We start from the raw sequence: 19,597 nt of genomic DNA on the forward strand, positions 1-19,597 counted from the left end.
TTCTCCTCGTCCTGTCTGGTCAGCTCTTGGTCACTGATCAGGTTCACCAGGCACGAGATCTGGGGCACACTGCGGTCTGTGTCCAGAATCTGTCTTGTCTCTATGGAGGCCAGCCCACGACTTATATGGGGACATGATAGGGACCAGGAGCGCTCATATTTTAGGGATTTAATGACGATGACATCCCTCCCCAGATGAACTATGTCAATCAGCATCACACACAAGTTTCCCAATTCTCAAGTCTGGAAATTGAGCAAGGGATTGTGGTTTTGTGTTGGAGCAACTGTCCCCAGTCTCCTGCTCCTCCATTCTTCCTTTTTCTGGCAGTAGATTTTTTATAGCTCCCTTTTTGGCTGCTCTCCACTTTGCTCCTGGGAACGATATGCTCAATTAACCATCTACAAAACTCCCTGAAGATCAGGCCCTCTTGGCTGCCCTCTGTGCATGTCAGTTATTATGGTAATTATGGCCTCCTGGCTTCTGGCAGTTAAGTGCTAAGTACTGCCACCTCACCTCTAATACCCCAAGGTTCCATCTTCCCCATGGATACTAGTAAGCCCAGCTCTGTCAGTTCTGTGACTGCCTCTCCCACTGCAAGCACTGGCCTGCAGAGAAGAGCTGCCACTAAACTGCTGTCCTTGTCATCAATACATTAGTGGTGACCTTGGTGAATGGCGTATCCTCTGGATCTTCCTGCAGAACACAATTCTGCTGGCCCTTCTGCCCTTGCAGAATAAATCCTTGCTGGCATGCCCACATCCCTCAGCCTCTTTATTCCTTCCTCTACTGTCTTCCAGGACTTGAGCATTTGCACTTGACTCAATCTGAGCCATCAACTTCTCCAGGTTTCCAATAGCTTCCTTAGTAGTGAATTTGCCTCATCCCCTAGGGTCCTTGCCAGGATGGGTGTTAAGTTCAGTGTCTTGAGAAATTTCCCCCAAGTCAATGAATTCTTGCATGACCACTCTGAACTTCCATCACCTTTGATCAAATACTCTCGAAGTCCAATAATGGTGTAGGGTAGCCGGCTTTTATAGCTCCCCTCAGTATATAATCTCTTCTTTCTCTTATCAGGCCCCCCATATCTTCAATGGGTTATCAGTATGGGATACAGGAGATAAAGTTGGAGAAGCTCTTATGAGGGGGTGCCTCTCACCTTGTTGGACAGAAATCTCTGTTGCATCTTTCAGTACAGAGGAAAGTGTTGGCTCTTACTAGGGAAGGGTAGCTACCTGCTGCAAGCTCTGAGGATTGTCCAGGGTATGTGTACAGAGCCAACATTCTCATGCTTATTGGTGTACTTCTTAATGCCCTCATTCCATTTTTCAGGGTCCCAAGTTTTCTCAACTTTTTCCAAGCTTTATTTCTCACCACTTTTACATCTTAGGAGTTCCAACTTCAACATTTAGATATCTTTTCAGCTATTCAACTGTGTCAGTTTTCCCATTGCAGGACACAAGGTACTAAAGAAGCCCTCTGGCACTCACACTTAGCCTTTAAATGCCTTAAAGGTCTTCAGTTTTTCATTATCTTAGTCCAGGACATCAATATAGTTTAGCGGTCACTGACAAACTTCTCTGTCCCAGACATTGCACTGCCATGTTTTTCAAAAGCTTGAATCTTGTACCTGCAGTGATGTTCCCCTCCACGGAGGAGTTTCTCCAGTTACTGCTTGTGAAATATTTAACATTTCAGATGCCACCTTGTGCCTGAGACTACCTACTTTCTTGACTCATTCCAGGCTCTAATTGTGGTAGTTCACTTCCTGTCAGAAGCAGAAGTCAAGATGGGATTTGATTTAGTGAAGGAAATGTCAATTAAGAATTAGGGGTCCATCCACCTCATTAGAATTGATTCAAATGCATTCCTTTTTATGGCTAAGTAATATTTCATTGTATATATGTACCACAACTTCTTTAAAACACACACACACACACACACACACGTGGAATCTAGAAAAAAGGTAGGGATGAACCTGTTTGCAGCGCAGGAATAGAGAAGCAGATGTAGAGAACAGATCGTGGACCTGGCAGGGGAAGGAGAGAGTAGGACAAATTGAGAAAGTAGCATTGAAACATATACATTACTATATGTGAAATAGATGGCTAGTGGGAAGTCCTTGCATAACACAGGGAGCTCAACTCAGAACTCTGTGACCACCTAGAATGGTGGGATGCAGTGAGGGGTGGGGGAGGTTCAGGAGGGAGGGAATATAGGTACAGTTATGGCCGATTCACATTGCTGTATGGCAGAAGCCAACACGGTTTTATAAAGCAATTATCCTCAAATTAAAAATAAATTTAAAAGAAAAAGAAAAGAGTTAAGGGGACAACACCAGAGAAGGCAGGGAGAACCTTTAGCCCATGGTACAAATCTTAATCCTGTGAAGACAAGGAGGTCTTGAGAAAGTCAAGGGAATTGAGTAATAAGGGTCTTAGACCACAGCACAGTTCTATGAAAATTTCAGCCCATTGGAAGTTCTCAAGCAAAGCCACATACTAAAAGAGTCTCGCGTTTTGAAGGAATAGTTCTGTATTAGTTCCTTGATGATGCTCATCTACTAGCTGGGAGGAAGTCATGGGAAGCATGGTCTTAGCACGCTATTCAGAAGGGCGGCCGCTGAGGCCACCAGTCAATTATGCTCCTGCAGCAGATCTGAACGGCACATTTTCATGGCACCACATCGTCTCTGACACTGTGTGACTGCCATCAAGGCCTACCTGATATTGAAGTGGCATTCTAGAGAAGTCTGTCCACACCTTAAGGAGGCCTGTTCTGTAGACACAAATTATCCATGTGACTGGCTCCTACCAGCTACTCTACAAACGAAAAATGGAAGGAGTCAAGAGGCAGAGGGAGGATATAGGATAAAGTGGTAAAAGAAGAAGGAGACCCAAACTGAAAGGTGAAGCAGAGCCTCTTTTCTGTTTTTATTTTTTAAAGCGGAAACCAGAGAATGAAGAAGGTCTTAATCATGTTAGCTAGAAAGGCTGCAATAACCAACAGAGAGAAGACTACATCACAGCCCCCAACCTGGTTTAGGGAAGGACAAATGCTGTCTGCCCTTATTCTGCCTCGGCATAGCTGGGGAGTTCGGGATTTAATAAGAGAAGAAAAATGAAGTATCCCAGAGGCAGATCATGCTTCTTCTAGTCCCACCCAAGCTGACAGCGCAAGAAGCTTCCTTCCCCTACTCAACCCAACTGACTAACAAGGGAACAGAGGAGGAGATGAATGAGATTAATCTCCACTACGAGGTTTGAGTTTTAAACTCAATAGATTTTGTTTGTTTGTTTGTATTGAGATATAGTCAGTCAACAAACAGTGGTAAGAGAGTTTCAAGTGAACAACAAAGGGACTCAGCCATACATATACATGTATTCATTCTCCCTCAAACCCCCCTCTCATCCAGGCTACCACGTAACATTGAGCAGAGTTCCATGTGCTACACAGTAGGCCCTTATTGGTTATTCATTTTAAATGTAGCAGTGTGTACATGTCCATCCCAAACTCCCTATCTCTTCCCCCCATCTTTCTCCCTGGCAACCATAAGTATATTCTGTACATCTGTGAGTCTCTTTCTGTTTTGTAAGAAAGTTCATTTGTATAATTTTGTTTTCAGATTCTACATAGAAGTGATATCATATGATATTTCTCCTCTGTCTGACTTACTTCACTCAGTATGACAATCTTTAGGTCCATCCATGTTGCTGCAAATGGCATTATTCCATTCTTTTTAATGGTTGAGTAATATTCCATTGTATGTATTACTACATCTTCTTTATCCATTCCTCTGTTGATGGGCATTTAGGTTGCTTCCAAGTCTTGGCTATTGTAAAAAGTACTGAACAATTGAGATGTATGTGTCCTTTTGGATCTTGATAGTTGTAATAGACAAAATGACCTGGGTGTTAAAGACTGTCCAATATGTCATGAAAGACCCCTGCTCCTGAGAAGAAAGAGCCAATATTGACCACCAGTAATGAATGGAGAAAACCAAAGCCGTTTCTAGGATACATCCCTCCACATTGAGACAATCGAACAAGATAATTATAAGAATTTGAAGTTCTCCTCAGTGATATGCTGCTACTGCTGCTGCTGCTAAGTCGCGTCAGTCGTGTCCGACTCTGTGCGACCCCATAGACGGCAGCCCACCAGGCTCCCCCGTCCCTGGGATTCCCCAGGCAAGAGCACTGGAGTGGGTTGCCATTTCCCTCTCCAGGGCATGAAAGTGAAAGTGAAAGTGGAGTCGCTCAGTCGTGTCCGACTCAGTGACCCCATGGACTGCAGCCCGCCAGGTTCCTCCGTTCATGGGATTTTCCAGGCAAGAGTACTGGAGTGGGGTGCCATTGCCTTCTCCTCAGTGATATGAGGGGACATCAAACTTTTAAAGGAGGAGAGTCAATTGATCATATTCATATTTATATGACTTAGTTAGCACAATGTGAACAATGGTTTACAGGTGAGTATGTATGTCTGTGTGTGTGGATAAAAGGCAGGAGGAGGGATTTTGGAAGTCAAGCTAGAAGGAGGCAGAACAACTAGAAGGTTGAGTAGTGTCAGTAGAAATAGAGACAAGATGAATTTTGCAGTGTGAGTGAAATTAAAAGTCCTTTAAGTTAACTGGATATTGAAGGCGAGGGAAAGTGGAACAGTCCGAATAACTTCCATGATCCCAGCTTGAGCAACTGAGTGGATGGCACTGCCTTTCATCTAGAGGAACATGAGAAATAGGAAGTTTGAGGACAAGACAGTGATTTTATCTGTAGACATGCCGATTTGATGTACTTTGGGGAAAGTCAAATGAAAGATGATGTTCGGTAAGCAGCTGTTAATACTAATCTGGGGCTTCCCAAGTGGTGCTAGCAGTAAAGAACCTGTCTGCCACTGCAGGAGATATAAGAGATGTGAGTTCAATCCCTGGGATGGGAGGATCCCCTGAAGAAGGGCATGGCAACCCACTCCAGTATTTTTGCCTGGAAAATCCCATGAACAGAGGAGCCTGGCAGGCTACAGTCCACAGAGTTGCAAAGAATTGGACCTGACTGAAGTGAGTTAGCAGCACGCACGGACTTCAAAAGAGAAGAGTATGATTTGAGCAGGAGACAAATATTAGGGTCATCAGCTTACATATAATAGATTAAACAATCGGCATGAATAAGAAGAAACAGGAAGAGTAAGAAAGTAAAAGGTAGTTGAACAGAATCATAATGAGTGCCAATATTGAAAGGGTGGACAGTAAAAAAGGAGGTTAAAAAAAATATTTTAAGGAGTATGAGAGAATCAGTGTTATTCCTAAGAGAAGAGATGATTTCAAACAGAAGGAAGAAGTAGTCATCACTTTGAATATGTGGTCATGTGACATTTGAATGTAAAAATGACTTTGGATTTAGCAAGAAAAAAATCACTGGTAACTTTGATAGCTGTAGTGTTAATGAAACTAAAAAAGATGAGGCCAGATTACAGAGGATTGATGAATCCATGGAAGGTGAAGAAGAAGTGAAAACAGGTATAGAAAAACACACTTTAGTAGCTGGAGAGATTATATTAAGATTATATAATTATATTATATAATATATATAATAAAATATTAAATTATATGATTATTATATTATATATTATAATATAGTTATATTATAATCATAGTATTAATATATTATAATCAATTATAATATAATATAATTAAATGATATAATATATAAATATACATTACATAATTATATTATATAATTATATACTTATATATTATATAATATAATGATTATTATATATTATATAATATTATATAATTTATTATTTATTATTATTATACAGTAAAATATTATAATAATATATAATATATATTATACAAAGTATATATAATATATAATATACATATAATATTATATATATTACATACATATTATATTATACATTATATCTTATATATTTTACTATATAGTATATATTATATATTTTCTATATAATATATAATATATTATATATGACATATTATATAAATTATATATACATTATATAATATATAATATATATAAATATATGAAATACATATAATATATATATGATAAAATATATATAATATATTATATTTGTTATATATTATATTATATATTATATATTATATATTATATATTATATATTATACATTATATTACATATCATATATTATTTATATTATATATCATATGTATATATGTATATATGATACATATAATGTATAATATATATAATATATAAAAATAAATAATACATAATATATAATACAATATATAAACATATATATAAAACATATATTGTATATTTATATAATTATATAATAAAATATATAATATAATATATAGTATATAAAATTAATATTATATTGTTATTAATGAATTACATATTATATATCATGTATTATATATAATATATTATATTATAATATATTATATATAACAATATATAATATTATACTAATATAATATTAATTATTATATAATTAATTAATCAAGATTATATAATGTAATTAATCAAGATTATATAATATAATATATTAATTATTATATAATATATTAATCATACATATAATTAATATATATTATATATATTATAATAAATTATATCTATAATATATTATATATATAATATATAAATATATATTATATATTTATATATTATATGTGCATTAAATATTATATTAATATATTATATATGACATATTATATAAATTATCTATACATTATATAATATATAAAATATGTAAGTATATGAAATACATATGATATATATAATATTATACTAATATATATATTAATATAATATATATTATATTATACATTAGTATATATTATATATTAGTATATATAATATATACTAATAGAATATTAATTATTATATAATTATATAAATCATATAATTTTATAACATATAATCATTTAATAATTATTAAATATTATTAAATATTTAAATATTATTAAATGTTAAATGTTATTAAATTTAAGTATAGTTTAATATTTTATTATATAATTATAATAATTATATAATATATAATAATTATATAGTATATAATATATATTTATTATATAATATAATTAATATATATTATATTATTGTTATATTAATTATTAATTAGTTATTATATTATTATATTAATATTGCTAGGCTCATTAAGAAAAAATAGGGATCAGAAGAACAAAGTAAGAAATAAAAGAGGAGAATCTACAGCTGATACCTCAAAGATAAACATATGAACAGCTATATAACAACAAACTGAATCACCTAGAAAACATGGATAATTTTCTAGAAATATACAATTTTTTTGATGGAATAGGAAGAAACAGACAGTCTGAATAGACCAAATACTAGTAGTGAAATTGAGCTGGTAATCAAAAATTCTCAACAAGCAAAAGTCCAAAACCAGATGGCTTAACAAAGGAATTCTGCCAAGCATATAAAGAAGACCTTTTCAAAATATTCTAAAAAATTGAAAGGATAAGACACTCCTAAATTCATTCTACAAGGCCACCATTACCCTAATACCAAATAACTACAAAAATAAAGAAAATCAGAGGTCAATATCTCAGATGAATATAGAGGCAAAAATTTTCAGCAAAATATTATCAAATCTGTTTTAACAATATATAAAAAGGATCATACACAAGAATTTAGTTGTATTTATTCTAGAGATCCAAGAATGACTCATATCTTCAAATTAATCAATATGATATACCACATCAGTAAAGGAAATATAAAAATCACATGATTATCTTAGAAACAAAAAATTATTTGACAAAATTTGGTATTCATTCATGATAAAAAAAAACACTCTCAGCAAAGTCTGTGAGAGAGAACATATCTCAACATAATAAAGTCCATTTATCACAAACCCACAGCTAACATCTTACTCTATGGTGAACAACTAAAAGCTTTTCCTCTAAAATAAGGGAAAAGACAAGGATGTCCACTCTTGTCCCTTTCATTTAACATAATAAAGAAAAGAAATACAAGAAATCCAAACTGGAAGAGAAGTAAGTCTATCACTATTTGCAGAGGATATGATACTATATATATGGGGCATATACCCCTAACGTCTCCATCAAAAACCCTTAGAACCAATAAATAAATTCAGTAAAGTTACAGAATATGCAATTAACACAGAAATCTGTTGTTTTTCTATACACTAATGATGAACAATCCAAAAGGGAAAGTAATAAAAACAATCCCATTGGCAATCACATCAAAAAGAATAAAACACCTAGGAATAAACTTCACACAGAAGTGAAAGACCTATATTCTAAAAAACTTTTAAGACAACGATAAAGGAAATTGAAGATGACGCAAAGAAATGGAAAGATGTCCTATGTTCATGCATTGGAAGGGTTAATATTTTTTAAATGTACATACCACTCAGAGGAATCTATAGATTTATTGAAATCCCTATCAAAGTATCTATCACATTTTTTCACAGAACTATAACAAGTAATTGGTAAAAGACTCTGAATGTCAGGGAAACATTGAGGAAAAAGAACAAAGCTGGAGGTATCCTGGTCCCTGACTTCAGACCATACTACAAAGCTACAATAATCAAAAAAGTATGTTTGGCACAAAAACAGGCACATAGATCAGTGGAACAGAAGAGAGAGCCCAGGAATAAACCCATACATTTATGGTCAATTAATCTATGACAAAGGATGTAAAAATATACAATGGAGAAAAGACAGGCTCTTCATAAGTGGTGCTGGGAGAACTGGACAGCTACACATAAAAGAATGAAATTAGAATATTTTCTCATACCGTATACAAAGATAAACTCAAAATGTATTAAAGTCCTAAATGTTAGATTGGAAACCATAAAATTCCTGGAAGAAAACAGAAAACTGACATAAATTGTAGCAATATTTTTTTAGATCTGTCAAAGGGGAAAAAAAAGCAAAAATAAACAATGAGGCTTAGTTAAATCTAAAAGTTTTTGTACAGTGAAGGAAATCATTAGCAAGATAGAAAGACTGGAAAGGAGAAAGTATTCTCAAAAACTATAGGGGTTAAAAAGGGTTTTAAAAGATATAGGACTGATAAGGGGTTAACATCCAAAATATATGAACAGTTCATACACTCAGTATTGAAAAACAAAACAACCTGATTAAAAATAGAAGACTTGAATAGACATTTTTCCAAAGAAGATAGACAGATAGCCAGCAGGTCCGTGAAAAGATTCTCAACCTCTCTAATCATTATAGACATGGAAAACAAAACCACAATGAGGTATGACCTCGCACTATCACAGAATAATACAGTCACATAATGATTATCATTAAAAAAAAAAACAACACACAAATAAGTGTTGCTGGAGACGTGGATAAAATAGAACCCTTTTCATTCCTGTAGGGATGTAAATTGGTGGAGTCACCATGTAAAACTGTGTCTAGGTTCCTCCAAAGCTAAAACCAGAACTGCCATATGATCTAGCAATTCTACTCCTGGGTATACAGTTGAGGAAAATGAAAACAACTCAAAAGGATACTTGCAACCCAATGTTAGTAGCAGAATCATTTACAATTGCCATCATATGAAAGCAACCTGTGTCCATCAACCAATGAATGGATAAAGAACATGTGGATTCTGTATGTTACCATTTATAAGTGGAATCTAAAAAGTAAACAATGAATGACAAACAGAAATAGATTCAGAGATACAGAGAAAAAACTAGTGGCTACCAGTGGTGGGAGGGTAGGGGAGGTAGGAGTGGTGGATGGGGAAGGAAAGATGGCGTAGGAGATTAAAAGGCACAAACTACTATATATCAAATAAATAATCTACACTGATATATTGTACAGCACAGGAAATTTTGCTAATATTCTATAATAAGTCCTCCCCGGTGGCTCAGATGGAAAAGAATCTTCCTGCAATGCAGGAGACACGGGTTTGATCCCTGGGTCAGGAAGATCTTCTGGAGGAGGAATTGGCAATCCACAACTGTATCTCTCCCTGGAAAATCCCATAGCGTGGCAGGCTACAATTGGACATGACTTGGCAACTGAATGACAACAGCAACATATTTAAATTAAAAATTAAATTAAAAAAAGAGAAGAGGAAAACAATAGGATCACTAAAACACGTATGATGTGTTTTGAAGGTACACAATAAAACACACATAAAAAGACAGTAGCTAACCTAGCCAGGAAAAATAAGAATATTCAAAGACAAAAAGTTGAATAGTTAAAGGAAAAAAAAAATGGATTCTATCAGAAATTATTGAGTACTTTGGAAAATATGACAACAGAAACGAATAAATGAGATGGATAAATTCATAAGGAAATAGAAATTCTTTATCTCATGTTATTTTAATTACATTTTGATTTCTTGTAAAGCATTGATCTGTTTAGGTTTTCTAAGAGTTCATTCCTCACAAAAGGCCTACATAATCACTGAAGAGTTTTAAGCCGAGAAGTGAAGTGATTAGAGTCGCACTTAAAAGAGATCATTGCCAGTCTCCATCCAAGTCATTCCTTATTCTGAAGCCAGAGAGAGTGCTGTTAGAAAACTATTACAGGACACTAAAGATGTTGGTGGCTCTCACTGGGGTAGTGGCAGTGAAGTTAAAGAGATGTATGTAGTTTCAAATGTATTGAACAGAATCAGCATGATTGTGATTGAGTGGACAAAGGGAAGGGATTGCACAGCAAACTGATCATATTCATCCTTTCACTTGTCTCTTTCCCTTGATTATCTTCATAGCCCCCAAACCTAGCACATCATCTGTCATGTAATAGGTATTCTGTGACCTGTTCATTGTTTCACTCAACACATATTTATTCTCAAATAATGCTCAAGAGATGCTAATCTATTTTCTGGGTGTTGCTACTTAGTAAAAAAGTATCTAGATGTAAAAATTACTAAGGAAATAAAAAAATTTAGTAAACAGACTATGATTCCTGCTTTTTATTAAAAAGGGCTGTAGTAAATGCATTATCAAAATTCTAAAAATTGAAGAGCATGGGTTGGCATTGGAGTGGCCATTTTCCACAGAGAAAGACTATTAACTTATGACCCCATTCACAAAGATAGTAGAGTACAACTTTTAGTTTGTTCATACTTGATAAAAGCATAAGCCCATATGAATGAGTTTGAAATGAAACCTGGGGTTTTAAAAGCATATTAGGAAGTACATAATGACTAAGCACATTAAAAATCCAACAGACTGAGACTCAACCAGCATACAACGTCTCAACTTGGAGTCAAAATTCCCAAATATTCAAAACGTGCTTTTTTTTTTAAATTTTCATAACTGAAAGCCTTTTCCGCTTACCCCAGGTAGGGTTCCTTGACTTCCCTTCCTTTACTACAGCACTTACATTATATAAACATAATTGAATTTTTAGTCAGCCTCCTTTCATTTCAGTTTGAACTTCCTGCAATCAGCAAAAATGGGTTATTTATTTTTTTATGTCCTCCTGGATAATATTTAGCGCACAAACAATGTTTAATAAATATTGAATAAATGAAACTCTGTGTTCACTGTTTCTTCCAAGAAACAAGTTTGGATTGTCAAAAAATGGATGGGCTAAGAGAAAGATGCAGTTTAAAAATGCTTTTCTTCTTTTCACCAGGAACTACTCACAATGCAAGACTTACTCTTTCATGACTTAGCCTCCCCAATTTCTTCTTTTTGTCCAGGGTTTCTCAGTCTCAGCAGTGTAGACTTTTGGGCTTGGGTAGTTCTTTGATGTGGGGGCTTCCCTGTTCCAATAGAGGCTGTCCAGCAGTGCCCTTGGCCTGATTCACTAGATGCCAGTAGCTCTCTCATCGTAGCAGTCAAAAATGTCTTCAGACACTGTCAAACGTTCCTCATGAGGTAAAAATCACCCCAGATAGAGAACCACTGATCATGCTTGCCTGGGATTTTATGGTACAAAGCAGTAAGGAAAAAAAAGCGAAACCCTTGTCTAAGACAGGTCAGTTGCCTTGTACAAGATGACATGACTTCAAAGCGACAGAGCAAACGCAATGTTCAGTTGAGTTGCAATGGAAATTCTAGAGGTTTGTGGTAGGAATCACGTGATATAATATGTAAGCATGTCTGACATACTTTTCTTGGCCCATGTTGGCCTTGAGAAGCATTTGTGAATCTGAATGTTGACTGATACAGCATGTCTCTAGAAAGAGGAGTAATTTAGCAAAAACTGGCAACAAAGTCATTTCGGGTTTGCTGTCAGCATCTTCAGCTGCTTTAGTGATGTTTTTCATGTTCTAATGTTTCTCGTTTCCACTCCCTGAATCTTTTCTCAGATGTCCACTTCAATTGCTGTATCAGCAGCACATGCGGAAATCATGCTTGTCTTCCAGTGCCCTTAGACAAAACTACTGCACCCAGTGTGGGGGAGACTTCCATTAGCAAGCAACTCAACTATTTCAGTACTCTTCACAACTTTGGCAACAAGATTGCTTCATCAGCATGTGAATAATGTTTCGTAAAGTTCTTGCTTAAAAATAAAGATCAATTTTGCATGTTTCATTGAAGAATATGCTAAATCATTAAACAAAGAAACACTCTTACATGTTATCCTTTAAAGTCTCTTTATCCCATAGCCAAACGCTTGCATTACTCAAATCTTAAACAAGGAGAAGCTTAAAAAAATACAGTGTGCAATGTGGCATTTTCTAGAAACCTGAATGGAAAGTATTTTCCCAAATGGTATATATAGCTTAAGTGGCAGATTCTGCCTTATTTCCTGGCCCAGGCTTGAATATGAAAGGTCATGTCGTCCTGCAGAACAGATCTCCATGGCCTTGGGTGTACTTTCATTTTGCTATGGGAGAAGGAAAGAATTAAAAGAACTGTTTTCCTTTGCTTTCAGGCAGGGGCAGCTCATCTCTTGGCAAGTCTGCCGCATTCCTCCTGGGTTTGGAAGCAGCCCACACAGAGTCCTTGAAGTCTTACTACCCTGGGACTTCTCTATATGAGAATCATATTTGAGACAGGAGCAGGGCATAACCTAAAACTCGGCTACCTGCTTTTGCACAGGTATCATCTCAACGATCAGGTCTTGACCCTACCACCACCGGAATAGCTCAACCCCCCAGCCCGCCATCCCTGGTCTTAGGCAGGTGCACCAGATGTCTCTTTCTTCATTTTTCAGGGCTGCCTTGGGGAACTGCCACAAGTCCCTATACTCCCAGTCCCACCACTCGCTCTGGACACTGCTTTAGGTCTAGTCCCTGTTGTCCACAATCCCCATGACCACAGCTTATCATGTCTCATGGCAACTCTTATTAAAAAAACTAATTTTTTTTTCTGTGTGCACAGGGGCCGGTAATTGAGGGTTTACTCCTTTGGAAGCAGGGGCATTTATTCTTTTGTAGGAATCATAACGGATTCTTTTGAATTGTGGTGCTGGAGGAGACTCTTGAGAGTCCCTTGGATAGTAAGGGGATCAAACCAGTCAATCCTAAAGGAAATCAACCCTGAATATTCATTGGAAGGACTGATGCTAAAGTTCCAATACTTTGGCCACCTGATGCAAAGAGCTGACTCATTGGGAAAATCCCTGATGCTGGGAAAGACTGAAGGCAGGAGAAGTGGGCAGCAGAGGATGAGATGATTGGATGGCATTACCACCTCAATGGACATGAGTTTGGGCAAGCTCCCGGAGATAGTGAAGAACTGGGAAGCCTGATGTGCTGCAGTCCATGGGGTTGCAAAGAGTCAGACACAAGTTAGTGACTGGACAATGAGGAGGAAGAACCAAAAAGGAACCATACAGGCAGCCTTGCATGCTTAAGGCATATACATTTCTTTGCAGGTAGTAAAAATCTAAAACCTTGATTTTACAGGTATCAATACTGGAGGTTGTGTTCACATCCATCGAAGCTTAAAGACAGAACCTAAATATCATTTTCATTTTGAGATATAGTTTTGGAGAAAAATAGTGCTGTTTCTTGTCAATCTTTCTGTGGTAACAATAAAGATGTCTGCACCAGGCACTCTGGGAAATGGTGAGCTATTCCCTTGTCAGTGACTGGACAGAAATTGCTTCTTGTGGCATGACTGTCTAGTTGCAGCTGAAGGAAAATGGAAAGAATGATAAGCCTGGATACAGACTAGCAATAATAATGGATAACTCCATATATCATATTTTTATTCCTCACATAATCGTTTAAAATAGGTACAACTATTATCCCTATTTTAAACAAAGCATAAAGTAGTTAAGGAATTTGCCCACTGTTTAATAATTAATAGAGGAATATTCAAATACAACTCTGTCTAATTTCAACATCTCTCTTCTCTACCACTGTTCTCTCCTGCTCCTGGGAATGTAAATTCATATTAGTCCTAGTTTTGGAACCTAGTTGTGACTTCATTTTGGCATTCCTCAGTTAATTTACTTATTTAAAGAGTATGGCAACATTTATCTCGGAGGGCCTTTGTGGAAATGCCAGGATGTAGAAGTGGAAATATTTAGATTGTAGCATCTGTCACTTTTAATAGGATGTGATACATTGTTGAGTTTATAGTAATGCTCTGGGATGACTCCCAAGAGAAGCTTTTCATAGCTGAATTTAAAAGAGTATAGCTCTATCTTTGTGTCCTGATGTTTTTAGAAACTCAGTTTGACTTACAACATTATTCTGTGACCCAGTTGAGTTTTAAACAAAACACCTTGACCTGGGCTTTGCCAACCTGGATTAATTGTCGGTCTGTCACTCTGATCCATAAAGAGGAAACAACAAAGACTGGGCATCTGGCATGCTTATCACTGGCAGTCACACGGTCAAAACAAACTTGGAGCTTTAGTCAAGGTTTGTGTTGGCAGAAAAAAAGCAAACCGGTGCTCTTTAACAGCGTTTCTAGAAACTGGATACTAACATTTCTCGAGTGCTGCAAAAACCACCAGGTATTGGAAAAAGAGGATGAACAGATAAACAAAGGAAATAAGAAGTAAAATAAGAGTTCTTGAAGAGAAATGATGAAACTTGAGTGTTGGTTCATGTGAAAATCATGTGATTGCTACTTTATAAGCAGGAAAGGATTCTCCTCCCCCAAACTCTTACCGCACAGATATTATTTTCCCTGCTGGACCTATTTAGAAAATATTTTCTCTTTATTTTCTTTCTCTGCCCCCATTTAGTTATTTAAATACTTCAAAGGAAATAATTCCAGGTTCCAATGTTTTGTTTGTTTGGCTTTTGTTTGTTTATTCTCTGGCTTTCTCTCACTGGGATATGAACTGTGTCTTTCTACTCTGCCTGAGAGTCTGCTATTGGAGAACCCTTCTCTAGTCCAAGTATCACTCTTTTAAATCTGCCCTACCTTTATAAAAGGGAAGCCATTTTGAAATGAGGCCCTTCCTTTTTAGAAGGGAAGCCATTTTGAAAGGAGGCCCTGGGGTGCTATTACCATGAGTGATTTCATCAGTTTCTCAGAGTATTTTACTTTAAGTGTCTTGTAATGGAAATAGAACTTGTTTCTAAGTCCAACAACTTGACTTCATTTCAAATTTCAGCCTTACCACTTCCTAGTTTTGTGACTATAAGTGAGTTACAGAAGCACTCTATATCTCACTTAAGTCCTTGACCTGACAGCAAAAATTGTAGACTATTTCATGTAATTCTTACAACATACTGGAAGAAAGGCACGTAGATCTGGGTTTGTTATACAAGAAGCCCTTGGTAAACTGTTTCCTGCCCTGCCCCCACTTTTGTTCCCCAGGATTATTCATTTTCAATGTCAGTGAAATAGAAAAGAAAGAAGAGTAGGAAGCTAGAACTGCTATCACCTTAGGAATAGTCATGTCAGCTTTAACTAGATTTAACCAACACGTTCTCCCTCAGGTTATTACTCCAGCTATTGAAGGTTGGAGAAGGCAATGGCACCCCACTCCAGTACTCCTGCCTGGAAAATCCCATGGACAGAGGAGCCTGGTGGGCTGCAGTCCCTGGGGTCGCTAAGAGTCGGACACGACTGAGCGACTTCACTTTCACTTTTCACTTTCACGAATTGGAGAAGGAAATGGCAACCCACTCCAGTGTTCTTGCCTGCAGAATCCTGGGGACAGCGGAGCCTGGTAGGCTGCGGTCTATGGGGTCGCACAGAGTCAGATACGACTGAAGCGACTTAGCAGCAGCATTGGAGGTATTCTTGGCAGCAATCTCATGCTGGAGGGAGCAGTTACTATTTAATTTTGTATTAGCAGAACTATTTAGGAACTGTATTTTTAAATTGATGCATCACTTTTTAAAATTTTCTTTTTGTCTAGGGCTTTAAGCTACAGAGATGAATAGGCAGGATTGTTTTCTTCAGGGAGATTTCAGCCTTGAGATAGCAATCCTTCAACTTCAGGTTTCACACAGGCTATACAAGGCTGCTTTTTTTCTTTTTCTGGACATAATAATCAATAGGTAACATCTGATCAAATCGCCTTTCCTTCGGTTTTTCAGACTAAACTCTTTGCCTTTGTCCAACGCAAAGTTCTCGAGCCTTAGCAAAGGGCTTGTGCTACTGTTGGAGAAGAGGCCATGCTCTTTCCTAAGGGGAAATGCTGGTTTCTCCTGCCGCAGCTCCCTTTTTAAAAAAAGTTATTTTTACTTAGCTGCAGTGGATCTTAGGTGTGGTGTGTGGGATCTTCAAAGCAGCATATAGGATCTTGTTCCCTGACCAGGGATCTAACTCAGACCCCCTGGGTTGAGAGTAAGGAGTCTTAGCCGCTGAACTAGCAGAGAAGTCCCTGTCGCAGCCCTCTTTGCTGCTCCCTCCACCTCACGCCAGAAGGGGCTTCCCAGCGGACCTTCTGTCAAGGCCAGTCTGCAAACCTCACTCTCCACTTTCCGTAGCATAGTGGCACCCTGGCCCTTTCCAGAGCTGAGAACGAAATCACTTAACTTGCACTAAAACTAGTCCAGTGTTCTCGCTGTAAGAAATGCAATCCTGTGGCAGCTAAGATAGAGACAATAGTAAACAAGGCATAATCTGCGTACAGGCAGCTTACATTCTGGTGAGAGGAGACGGAGAGTAAACTATCAGAGCCTGGATTCACTTCCTTTAAGGCATTTCGATAATTAAAAGGGGGCAAAGAAAGAAAATAAGAGAAAACATTTTCTATAATAGGGTAGTCAGGGAGAATTATCTTTCAGCTTCAAAAAAAAAATTTCATGCAAAGGTTTGGGGAAGGAGTAATTTACCAGGGGAACCAGTGGGTTCAAGGTCCTGAGGAAGATAAGAGCTTGGTGCATTTAGAGGAAACGGAAGGGATTGTAGGCAGCCTGAAAGGAGCACGTTGTGGGGACAGAGAAGTGTGCCTTATATCCATCTTCCTGTTCTTCACTGAACGGAGATCTACCTGATTCTTGTTGTGAGACTGGGTTTCAGAGGGGAAAGGATTACAACACCATCTGCCATGCCAGTTTCTCCTGAACCTGCCAGAGGCAGGTGGGATGAGATAAGCTGCCTTGACCCCTCACTCAATTCCCTGAAGGAGCCCCTTCTTCTCAAGACCTGACCTGACCTCTTGAAGATGTTTTTCTATTCAGCCCTCAAGGGCTTTGCCACAGCCAATAGTAAACCTAGGGACATTAGTATAACACGGGAATGTTTTAGTGTTGGATAACTATTCACTAGTGTGGCTTAGAAGGAATATTGGATGTAAATATCTAATAATATAAATACCTAATCATGTGAAAAAGCTGACTTAACTCTACATTCAAAACACTAAGATTATGGCATCTGGTCCCATCACATCATAACAAATAGATGGGGAATAAATGGAAACAGTGACAAATTATATTTTTTGGGCTCCAAAATCACTGCAGATGCAGGTAGGAAATTAAAAGATGCTTGCTCCTTGGGAGAAAAGCTATAATCAACCTAGACAGTATATTAAAATCAGAGACATTACTTTGCCAACAAAGATCTGTAAAATTAAAGCTATGACTTTTCCAGTAGTTGTGTATTGATGTGAGAGTTTGACCATAAAGAAGGTTGAGTGCTGAAGAATTGATGCTTTTGAACTGTGGTGCTGGAGGAGACTCTTGAGTGTCCCTTGGACTGCAAGGAGATCCAACCAGTCAATCCTAAAGGAAATCAGTCCCAATTATTCAATGGAAGGACTGATGCTGAAGCTCCAATACTTTGGCCACCTGATGCGAAGAGCTGACTCACTGGAAAAGACTCTGATCCTGGGAAAGACTGAGGGCAGGAGGAGAAGGGGACAGCAGAGGATGAGATGGTGGGATGGCCTCTCCAAATCAATGGACGTGAGTTTGAGCCAACTCTGGGAGATAGTGAAGCACAGGAAAGCCTGGCGTGCTGCACTTCATGGGGTTATAAAGAATTGGACATGATTTAGTGACTAAACAGCAACAACAGTGTCTTAGACTGAGGTGATTAAGGATCATTTCTATAGAGCTGCACCTCTCCTCTTCCTGATGGTCTTTCCTCACGTTCATGTTCCCCAAATTCCTCCATCTAGACTGTGATTGACTGCCTTTCGCTACCAACCCAAATCTGCCATAGCTCAATAATTTTCAATAATCTACAATCACCCATTCCTACTGGCCACATCACTCTTTCAGAACTCTTTTCCCAAAAGAAAAAGATAAGTTTAGCTTATTCTTGGTGTTGAGGTGGGAGTGGGGAGATGAATCATTAAAAAGAATCATGCTAAGCTGTAAATAACTAACTGAGATTCCACTTCATACCTCCCTAAAACATTTCCATTTTTGGAGAATAGTCCAATACCTCACAAAAATAACATTTCTCTGATGGTAAAATTCTAGAAAAGATAACTTTGACTTTGTATGTATTAAACATAGCTGAGCGCAATCAAAGATTAAGAGCTACTGATAACATTTCAGGAGCTCATTTAAGGTTTGATTCTATTGTTTCACTTCATAATCACCAGATCTGAATTTAGATAAAACACTCTATTAGTAAAGATGAATTTAATGAAATAAAAGTAACTTGTAAGCTAAATGCCTAGCTCGATTCTAGAAAATAATCAAGCATATTTATATAGTTAGTGTAGACTTTATTTTCTAATGGTTTTTAAGCATTAAAAGATGTGGCCCCCACTGATTGACTCGGGATCCATATGATCATGTTTGAGTAATTTATTTATTCTTTAGGTCTTTTTCCTCATTTAGTAAAATGATTGAGTTGAACTAGATGTATAATTTTAGTGATTACAGGAATGTCTGATTTATATTATTTAGGAGCCCATGAAATATTTACAATTTTTAACAATGTACCAGCTAAGTCCGAGAGGCTTCTTTTGATAATCTTTCAATAGACACACATTTTAATCATAGCATCTTGCCCACAGTCAGTGGAAAATGTGATGATCAACTATGCAACTGTTCAACTAAATAATGTCTGAACTTTATTACAACCAAGAAAAGGTTTTTTAATTATAATATTAAAAATACACTTGTAATATAATAATATATTTTGCCAAATATGCATATTTTATTAATCTTGTGCTTTTATATTTGATTTCTATTTAAAAGGCAAAATACCAGATTCATTCTTTGGTTTTCCACAACGTGATCCTTTATGCTACAGAGGAGAGTTAAATACATTCAGCCGAAGCTGGAGGGAGTTTATGCACTGCCATGCACACAGCTAAAC

Source organism: Giraffa tippelskirchi, chromosome 11 (assembly GCF_054371585.1).
Source record: "Giraffa tippelskirchi isolate mGirTip1 chromosome 11, T2T-mGirTip1v1.2.pri, whole genome shotgun sequence".
Classification (NCBI taxonomy): Eukaryota; Metazoa; Chordata; class Mammalia; order Artiodactyla; family Giraffidae; genus Giraffa; species Giraffa tippelskirchi.